Source organism: Impatiens glandulifera, chromosome 6 (assembly GCF_907164915.1).
Source record: "Impatiens glandulifera chromosome 6, dImpGla2.1, whole genome shotgun sequence".
Taxonomy (NCBI): Eukaryota; Viridiplantae; Streptophyta; class Magnoliopsida; order Ericales; family Balsaminaceae; genus Impatiens; species Impatiens glandulifera.
The window spans coordinates 15,820,898-15,833,360 of NC_061867.1; positions in this window are offsets into that span (position 1 = coordinate 15,820,898).

The window sequence follows — 12,463 nt, forward strand, 5'->3', positions numbered from 1 at the left end:
AACGTGTAACATTTTTTCTATCTTTAATTTCTAAATAATATTATTATAGTTTAGAATAGAGGTGAATAATGTGAATAATTTATTTATAATGCATTAAATAATTTTTTTTACATATTTTATTGAAGGTTCCAATTTTGTCTCAATTAAATTAAGTTTTATTTTTTAAAATTTAAATTTTATTTGTTTATGACAAAATGTCAAGATTAGTTAAGGGAACAAATTTGGGATGATTATATATTTTATTGAAGATTCCAATTTTGTCCCAATTAAATTAAGTTTTATTTTTTTAATTTAAATTTTATTTGTTTACGACAAAATGTGGATGATTTTTTTGTATCTTTTGCGAACTAATTATTAAGAGAAAGATAGGAGATCTAAAGATTTGGAGCAGAGAGCAAATAATGAATAATGTGCACGTGTAACATTTTTTCTATCTTTAATTTTTAAATAATATTATTATAGTTTATAATAGAGGTGAATAATGTGAATAATTTATTTATAATGTATTAAATATTTTATTTTTATATATTTTATTGAAGGTTACAATTTTGTCTCAATTAAATTAAGTTTTATTTTTTTAAATTTAAATTTTATTTGTTTACTACAAAATGTCAAAATTAGTTAAAGTAACAACTTTGGATGGTTTTTTTTTTTATCTTTTGCTACCTAATTATTAAGAGAATGATAGTAGAGCTAAAGATTTAGAGTAAAGAGCGAATAATAAATAATGTGCACATGTAACATTTTTTCTATCTTTAATTTTTAAATAATATTATTATAGTTTAGAATAGAGGTGAATAATGTGAATAATTTATTTATAATGTATTAAATAATTTTTTTTATATATTTTATTGAAGGTTACAATTTTGTCTCAATTAAATTAAGTTTTATTTTTTTAAATTTAAATTTTATCTGTTTACGACAAAATGTCAAAATTAGTTAAAGGAACAACTTTGGATGATTTTTTTTTATCTTTTGCAACCTAATTATTAAGAGAATGATAGTTGAGCTAAAAATTTGGAGTAGAGAGCGAATAATAAATAATGTGCACGTGTAATATTTTTTTTATCTTTAATTTTTAAATAATATTATTATAGTTTAGAATAAAGGTGAATAATGTGAATAATTTATTTATAATGCATTAAATAATTTTTTTTATATATTTTATTAAAGGTTTCAATTTTGTCTCAATTAAATTAAGTTTTATTTTTTTAAATTTAAATTTTATTTGTTTACGACAAAATGTCAAAATTAGTTAAGGGAACAACTCTGGGATGATTTTTGTATCTTTTGCGACCTAATTATTAAAAGAATGATAGGAGAGTTAAAGATTTGGAACAGAGAGCGAGCGAATAATGAATAATGTGCACGTGTAACATTTTTTCTATCTTTAATTTTTAAATAATATTATTATAGTTTAGAATAGAGGTGAATAATGTGAATAATTTATTTATAATGCATTAAATAATTTTTTATATATATTTTATTGAAGGTTCCAATTTTGTCTCAATTAAATTAAGTTTTATTTTTGTAAATTTAAATTTTATTTCTTTACGACAAAACGTCAAAATTAGTTAAGGGAACTTTGGGATGATTTTTGTATCTGAGATTTTCAGCATATATTTTTGTGACCTAATTATTAAAAGAATGATAGGAGACCTAAAGATTTGGAGCAGAGAATAATGTGCACGTGTAACATTTTTTTTTATCTTTAATTTTTAAATAATATTATTATAGTTTAGAATGGAGGTGAATAATGTGAATAATTTATTTATAATGCATTAAATAATTTTTTTTATATATTTTATTGAAGGTTCCAATTTTGTCTCAATTAAATTAAGTTTTATTTTTTTTAATTTAAATTTTATTTGTTTAAGACGAAATGTTTAAGGGAACAACTTTGGGATGATTTTTGTATCTGAGATTTTCAGCATATATTTTTGCGACCTAATTATTAATAGAATGATAGAAGTGCTAAAGATTTGGAGCAGATAACGAATAATGAATAATGTGCACGTGTAACATTTTTTCTATCTTTAATTTTTAAATAATATTATTATAGTTTAGAATGGAGGTGAATAATGTGAATAATTTATTTATAATGCATTAAATAATTTTTTTTATATATTTTATTGAAGGTTCCAATTTTGTCTCAATTAAATTAAGTTTTATTTTTTTTAATTTAAATTTTATTTGTTTAAGACGAAATGTCAAAATTAGTTAAGGGAACAACTTTGGGATAATTTTTGTATCTGAGATTTTCAGCATATATTTTTGCGACCTAATTATTAATAGAATGATAGAAGTGCTAAAGATTTGGAGCAGATAACGAATAATGAATAATGTGCACGTGTAACATTTTTTCTTATCTTTAATTTTTAAATAATATTATTATAGTTTAGAATAGAGGTGAATAATGTGAATAATTTATGTATAATACATTAAATAATTTTTTTTATATATTTTATTGAAGGTTCCAATTTTGTCTCAATTAAATTAAGTTTTATTTTTTTTTTAATTTAAATTTTATTTGTTTACGACAAAATATCAAAATTAGTTAAGGGAACAACTTTGGGATGATTTTTGTATCTGAGATTTTCAGCATATATTTTTGCGACCTAATTATTAAGAGAATGATAAGAGAGCTAAAGATTTGGAGCAGAGAGCAAATAATGAATAATGTGCACGAGTAACATTTTTTCCATCTTTAATTTTTAAATAATATTATTATAGTTTAGAATAAAGGTGAATAATGTGAATAATTTATTTATAATGCATTAAATAATTTTTTTATATATTTTATTGAAGGTTCCAATTTTGTCTCAATTAAATTAAGTTTTATTTTTTTAAATTTAAATTTTATTTGTTTATGACAAAATGTCAAAATTAGTTAAGGGAACAACTTTGGGATGATTTTTGTATCTGAGATTTTCAGCATATATTTTGTACCTAATTATTAAGAGAATGATAGGAGAGCTAAAGATTTGAAACTGAGAGCGAATAATGTGCACGTGTAACATTTTTTCTATATTTAATTTTTAAATAATATTATTATAGTTTAGAATAGAGTTGAATAATGTGAATAATTTATTTATAATGCATTAAATAAATTTTTTTATATTTTATTTAAGGTTCCAATTTAGTCTCAATTAAATTAAGTTTTATTTTTTAAAATTTAAATTTTATTTGTTTAAGACAAAATGTCAAAATTAGTTAAGGGATGATTATATATTTTATTGAAGATTCCAATTTTGTCCCAATTAAATTATGTTTTATTTTTTTTAATTTAAATTTTATTTGTTTACGACAAAATGTGGATGATATTTTTGTATCTTTCGCGAACTAATTATTAAGAGAAAGATAGGAGATCTAAAGATTTGGAGCATAGAGCAAATAATGAATAATGTGCAAGTGTAACATTTTTTCTATCTTTAATTTTTAAATAATATTATTATAGTTTATAATAGAGGTGAATAATGTGAATAATTTATTTATAATGTATTAAATATTTTTTTTATATATATTTTATTGAAGGTTACAATTTTGTCTCAATTAAATTAAGTTTTATTTTTTTTAAATTTAAATTTTATTTGTTTACGACAAAATGTCAAAATTAGTTAAAGTAACAACTTTGGATGATTTTTTTTATCTTTTGCGACCTAATTATTAAGAGAATGATAGTAGAGCTAAAGATTTAGAGTAGAGATTTGGATGATTTTTTTTTTTTATCTTTTGCGACCTAATTATTAAGAGAATGATAGTAGAGCTAAAGATTTAGAGTAGAGAGCGAATAATAAATAATGTGCACGTGTAACATTTTTTCTATCTTTAATTTTTACATAATATTATTATAGTTTAGAATAGAGGTGAATAATGTGAATAATTTATTTATAATGTATTAAATAATTTTTTTTATATATTTTATTGAAGGTTACAATTTTGTCTCAATTAAATTAAATTTTATTTTTTTAAATTTAAATTTTATTTGTTTACGACAAAATGTCAAATTAGTTAAAGGAACAACTTTGGATGATTTTTTTTTTTATCTTTTGCAACCTAATTATTAAGAGAATGATAGTAGAGCTAAAAATTTGGAGTAGAGAGCGAATAATAAATAATGTGCACGTGTAATATTTTTTTATTTTTAATTTTTAAATAATATTATTATAGTTTAGAATAAAGGTGAATAATGTGAATAATTTATTTATAATGCATTAAATAATTTTTTTTATATATTTTATTAAAGGTTCCAATTTTGTCTCAATTAAATAAAGTTTTATTTTTTTGAATTTAAATTTTATTTGTTTACGACAAAATGTCAAAATTAGTTAAGGGAACAACTTTGGGATGATTATATATTTTATTGAAGATTCCAATTTTGTCCCAATTAAATTAAGTTTTATTTTTTTTAATTTAAATTTTATTTGTTTACGACAAAATGTGGATGATTTTTGTATCTTTTGCGAATTATTTATTAAGAGAAAGATAGGAGATCTAAAGATTTGGAGCATAGAGCAAATAATGAATAATGTGCACATGTAACATTTTTTCTATCTTTAATTTTTAAATAATATTATAATAGTTTAGAATAGAGGTGAATAATGTGAATAAATATTTGATTTTTTTGTTTTTTTAATTAAATTAATAAAAATAATTTTTTTAATTATTAATATATTAATATGTTTTTAAATTATACATATAAATTTATTATTATATATATTAAGTTTGTTATTTATATATATATATAATTTAATATATATATATATATATATATGAAGTTAAAAATTATATAATATATTTTAATTATTTATTTTTTTGTTTGGTTTAATAATTTATTCTCTCCTATTTATTAAAAAAATTATAATATAATTCAAATTTAAATAAATAATAATTAATTATACCTACTTAAATAAAGAATCCCTTAAAATAATATTATTTTAATTTTTGTTCGTATAATTTTTTATTAGTAATGATTTAATAAATTATTATTTTAATAAAAAGAATTGTTTTATAAGAAATAAAATGTATTTTAATAAAAGTAATAATAAATTAAGTAATTAATTAATTAAAATAAATAAAATAATATTAAAATTTGTATAAAATATTAACTTTTTATAGTTTAGAGCATAAATGAATGTTGTGAACAATTTATTATTAATGCATTAACTTATTTATTTTTTATTTTATATTTTGTCCGAATGTTAAAATTTTGTTTGTATTCAAATTTTTTTAAAATTTTAATTTTATTTATTTATGACATAGAAATGTTAAAATTAGTTAAGATAACAACTTTAAGATTTGTTTACAAGAATAATTGGTGAGCAAAATTTTTGAAGCATAGAGATAATGAGAGCATCATCAGCGCACAAGACTTGCCAGCGGGCACATATTGTACTTGGGCAAAACACTCCAATGATTCCGCCCGCCCTCTCCGTACTCTTATCTAAATAATTTAAAGGTGAATTTTATTTATAATATTTTAAATAAATAACTAACTAATTTATACTATTATAACTAATATTCCTATATTATAGGAAAATTTGATAATTTAAACCTTAAGTTAATATAATTAATAAAAAAATATATTAATTTATTTAAAATATATATTTATTAATTAAATATATAAATAATATTCCTATATTATATATATTATAGGAAAATTTAAGAATTTCACCCTTAAAACATGTTAATGTAATTAATAAAAAATAAAAAATAATTTTATAATTTAAAATATATTATAATATTAAAAATATTACAAAAATAATGCAAGTACAATAAAATACATAAAATTTTAAATATTTTGATGGACATTATGATTATGGAATTGTGAAATATGCTCCACCAAATATATTAATTTATTTGAAATATATATTTATTAATTAAATATATATAACTAATATTAAATAAATTGAAATATAAAATATTTTTATAATTTAAAATATAATATAATATTATTATAATTTAATATATAATTAATATTCCTATATTATAGTAAATTTTAGAATATATATTTATTTAATATTATTAAATATATAATTAATATTCATATATTATATATTATAGAGTATATTATATTATATAATTATGAAAATGTTAGGGTATGACTGGCATAGAAGGCACTGCCCTCTTTTTACTTTTATCTACAATGCCAAAAATGAAAAAAAGCAATTACCTGCCCCTTTTCACGACGTGGCAAATGTAATGCGATGGAGATGCTCTGAAGTGCACACGTGTAATATAATATCTTACTTTAATTTTAAAATGTTATGTCATTCTAAAAATAAAAACATTTAATAATTTTTCTCTTTTTTATTTTTTATTATTAAAATAAATATTTAATAGAAAATTTTGTCTTCATTATTAAATTATTATAAAACATTTTTTTGAAATTATTAATATATTAATAAGTTTTATATATATATTTGTTACATATATAAATTTATTTTATATATATATATATTAAGTTTGTTATTTATATACATACATATAATTATTTTTTTAATTTTAAAGAGTATATAATTTTATATAATTTAATATATATATATATATATATATATATATATATATATATATGAAGTGAAAAAATATTATTTTTTTTATTTTTTTATTTTTTTTGGACATAATAATTTATTCTCTCCTATTTATTAAGAAAATCAATAATTAAAATATTTCAAATTAAAATAAATAAGGATTAATTGTATCCTATTTAAATTAAAATATATAGGTGATGATTTTGTTAAATTATTTTTTAATAAAAATATGATTTTTAAGAAATAAAATGTATTTCAATAAATATAAAAATAAATTAAGTAATCGAATTAATGAAAAAAATAATATTAAGATTTGTATAAAATATTTAACTTTTTTATAATTCAACTTAATATAAAATAAATAATATGAACAATTTATTTATAATGCATCAACTTTTGTGTTTTATCATTTAATATTAGGTTGAAAATACCAACTTTGTTGCATTCAAGTTTTCTCTTTTATGAAATATTTAATTTTATTTGTTTACAACAAAGTTGTAAAATATAGTGAAGATAAAAACTTTGAGATTTTTGTATGAAAGTTTTTTTTTTTTGGGCATACAGTGATGTTTTTGTCTTTTAAATTAAATTAATAGAAATAATTTTTAATTATTAATATATTAATATGTTTTTTAAATTATATATATATATATTATTATATATATATATATGAAGTTAAAAAATTATATAATATATTTTAATTATTTATATTTTTGTTTGGCTCAATAATTTATTCTCTCCTATCTATTAAAAAAATTAATAATAATATAATTCAAATTTAAATAAATAATAATTAATTATACCTACTTAAATAAAGCATTCCTTAAAATAATATTATTTTAATTTTTGTTCGTATAAATTTTTATTAGTAATTATTTAATAAATTATTATTTTAATAAAAAAAAATTGTTTTTTAAGAAATAAAATATATTTTAATAAAAATAATAATAAATTAAATAATAAATTAATTAATTAAAATAAATTAAATAATATTAAGATTTGTATAAAATATTCAACATTTTAGTTTAGAGCATAAATTAATGCTGTGCACAATTTATTTATAATGTATTAACTTATTTGTTTTTTCATTTTATATTTTGTGAATGTGAAAATTTTATCGCATACAAATTTTTTTTTAATTTATTTATTTATTTATGACATAGAAATGTTAAAATTAGTTAAGGTAACAACTTTAATATTTTTTATGAAGATTTTGTCGGCATATATTTTTAATTTTTTGTATTTATTTATGACATAAAAAATGATTGGAGAGCGAAATATTTAAAGTATATAGATAATGAAGTGCACACGTTTAATATAATATTTTGCTTTAATTTTAAAATGTTACATGTAATCCTAAAAATAAAAACATTTAATAATTTTTCTCTTTTTAAATTTTTATTATTATAATAAATATTTAATAAAAAATATTGTCTTCATTATGAAATTATTATAGAACATTTTTTTAAATTATTAATATATTAATAAGTTTTAAAATTATATATATATATATATTTGTTACATATAAAAATTTATTATATATATATATTAAGTTTGTTATTTATATATATATATATACATATAATTATTATTTTTAATTTTAAAGAGTATATAATTTTATATATTTTAATATATATATATATATATATATATATATATATATATATATATATATATATATATATATATATATATATATATATATATATATGAAGTGAACAAATATTAATTATTTAATTATTTATTTATTTTTGGACTTAATAATCTATTCTCTCCTATTAATTACAAAAATCAATAATAAAAATGTTTCAAATTAAAATAAATAAGGATTAATTGTATCCTATTTAAATTAAAATATATTGATGATGATTTTGATAAATTATTATTTTAATAAAAATATAATTTTTAAGAAATAAAATGTATTTCAATAGATATAATAATAAATTAAGTAATCGAATTAATGAAAAAAATAATACTAAGATTTGTATAAAATATTTAACTTTTTTTAATTCAACTTAATATAAATATTAAAATGAATAATATGAACAATTTATTTATAATGCATCAACTTTTGTCGTTTATAATTTTTATTAGGTTGAAAATACCAACTTTGTTGCATTCAAGTTTTCTCTTTTATTAAAATTATAATTTTATTTGTTTACGTCAATGATGTCAAAAATAGTGAAGATAAAAATTTTGAGATTTTTTTATGAAATTTCTTTGGCATATAGTGTTTTTTTTTTTGTCTTTTTAAATAAATTAATAGAAATAATTTTTTAATTATTAATATATTAATATGTTTTTTAAATTATATATATAATTTATTATTATATATATTAAGTTTGTTATATATATATATATATATATAATTTAATATATATATATGAAGTTAAAAAATTATATAATATATTTTAATTATTTATTTTTTATTTAGCTCAATAATTTATTCTCTCCTATCTATTAAAAAAATTTAATAATAATATAATTCAAATTTAAATAAATAATAATTAATTGTACCTACTTAAATAAAGCATCCCTTTAAAATAATATTATTTTTATTTTTGTTCATATAAATTTTTAATAGTAATGATTTAATAAATTATTATTTAAAAAAAATTATTTTTTAAGAAATAAAATGTATTTTAATAAAAATAGTAATTAATTAAGTAATTAATTATTTAAAATAAATAATTTAATATTAAGATTTGTATAAAATATTCAACATTTTATAGTTTAGAGAATAAATGAAAGTTGTGAACAATTTATTTATAATGAATCAACTTATTTGTTTTTCATTTTATATTTGGTCCAATGTTACAATATTGTCGCATTTAATTTTTTTTTAAAATTTTAACTTTATTTATTTATGACATAGAAATGTTAAAATTAGTTAAGATAACAACTCTAATATTTTCTTATGAAGATTTTTTCGGAATATATTTTTGCGACATTATTAATATTATTAAGGTGGGCCTGAGATTTTGGAGGCCCTATCCAAATTTAAATTTTGGGCCCTAAAATATAATTTTTTTTAAAAAATTTTAATTAATAAAATAAAATATAAATAATTAATATATTATAATACGAGACTAAAAAAGAGATAAAAAAGTTATTTTTATAATAGATATTTAATATTAAATGAGAAAAAAGAAAAAAAAAATATTAATAATATAATATTATTAAATATTAAAAAATGGGGCTTATAAAATGGGGGCCTATGTAAGTTGTCACGGCCCACTTGTCTTCCTAATCCAAGAGGCTTAACCTTTCATGAAGGCCCAACACAAGGAACCTTCTAGAAGCCTTGTAAGAAAGAATGTCATTCTCTACATTAATGGGTCATTTAATGTAGTGGTTGGTTGGTAAACTATTAAGGTGGTAGTTGGGTAGTAAGTCATCAATGTAGTAGTTGGATAGTACACAATTAATGGGGTAGTTGAATGTTATGTAATTAATGCAGTAGGTGGGGATAACCCTATAAATATATTTGAGGTATTCCTTTGTAAAGTACCAAGTATTCAAGTGAGATAATATTAATATTCTTTGTAAGAGTTACTCTCTCTCTAGAATTCTTGTGTCAATTCTATTAAACGTCGAGTGTTGCGTCGAGAAAGGCTGACTAGTTACTCGTCTTGCGAAGATCATAACTAGTACCGCACGGATCGTCAGTGGAAAGACTGAGCCCGTGACAAAGTGCATCGACATGAATATTATAATATTATTAAGAGAATGATCAGATAGCCAAATATTTGAAGCACATATATAATGAAGTGCGAAGTCTAATATAATATCTTACTTTGATTTTAAAATTTTAAAATGTTACCTGTCATCCTAAAAATAAAAACATTTAATATTTTTTCTCTTTTTAATTTTTTATTATTAAAATAAGTATTTAATAGAAAATTTTCTTTCATTATTAAATTATTATAAAATATTTTTTTTAATTATTAATATATTAATAAGTTTTAAAATTATATAAATTTATTTTTTATATATATATTAAGTTTGTTATTTATATATATACATATAATTTTAAAGAGTATATAATTTTATATAATTTAATATATATATATGAAGTGAAAAAATATTAATTAATTATTTTTTTAATTTAATAATTTATTCTCTTCTATTTATTAAAAAACATCAATAATAAAAATGTATCAAATTAAAATAAATAAGGATTAATTGTATCCTATTTAAATTAAAATATATAGGTGATGATTTTGATAAATTATTTTTTTAATAAAAATATGATTTTTAAGAAATAAAATTTATTTAAATAAATATAATAATAAATTAAGTAATCGAATTAATGAAAAAAATAATATTAAGATTTGTATAAAATATTTAACTTTTTTATAATTTAGAACATAAATGAATAATATGAAATTTTATTTATAATGCATTAACTTGTATGTTTTATCATTTTATATTAGGTTGAAAAAACCAACTTTGTCGTATTCATGTTTTCTCTTTTATTAAAGTTTTAATTTTATTTGTTTAATGTCAAATATAATAAAGGTAAAACTTTGAGATATTTTTATGAAATTTTTTTGACATATAATTTTATGACATTAATAAGAAAATAATAGGAGAGCTAAATATTTTAAGTATAAAGCTAATGAATTGCACATGTGAAATGTTTTCTCTATCTTTAATTTTAAATGTTATATGTAATCTTAAATATAAACGATTTAATAAATTTTATGTTTTTTTATATTATTATTAATATAAATATTATATACTTTTTTGTCTTCATTATTAAATTATTATAAATAATTTTTTAAATTAATAATATTTTAAAAATTTTAAATTATATATATATTACATATATAAATTTATTATTACATATATATTAAGTTTTATTTATATTAAGTTTTATATATATATATATATATATATATATATATATATAAAGTGAAAAAATATTAAAATTTTAATTATTTATTTTTTGCTGGACTTAATAATTTATTCTCTTCTATTTATAAAAAATTCAATAATAAAAATAATTCAAATTAAAATAAATAAAGATTAATTGTATCCTACTTAAAATATTCAATAATTTTTTTGTCTTTATTATTAAATTAATAAAAATAATTTTTTAATAATAAATATATTAATATGATTTTAAATTATATATATATATATATTATATATTAAGTTTGTTATTTATATATATATTTATATATAAATTTTATAATTTAATATATATATATGAAGTGAAAAAATTATATAATATTTTTTAATTATTTATTTTTTGTTAGGCTCAATAATTTATTTTCTCCTGCCTATTAAAAAAATTAATAATAATATAATTCAAATTAAAATATATGATAATTAATTGTACTCTATTTATAAAAACATTCCCTTACTGTTTTAGATATTTTTTATATTAAATATTTTAAAATTAAAATAATATTATTTTAATTTTGTTCGTATAAATTTTTATTAGGAATGATTTAAAAAAATTAATTTTTTAATAAAAAAAATTATTTTTTAATAAAAAAAATTATTTTTTAATAAATAAAATATATTTTAATAAAAATAATAATAAATTAAGTAATTAACTAATAAAAATAAATAAAATAATATTAAAATTTATATAAAATATTCAACTTTTTATAATTTAGATCAAGAACTTTGGTTATTGACTAATTTACCTGATTCGTGAGAGACTTTTAAAGTTTCTCTTTGTACTTTGTTTCTAGTGGTGCAATAATATTGAAGATGGCCAAAAGTGACAACATGATTGAGGAATTAAGAAAAGAATCTCAAGGGTTTTTAATAAATTTAAATGTGTTGGTTATTGAAATGATGGGGAGACAAATTAGTAAAAATAAAAAAGATCATGTGAGACATAAGAGTCGAAGCAAGTCCAGATCAAAGTAGAAGTTAGTTAAATGTCATCATTGTAGTAAAAAATGGCACATTAA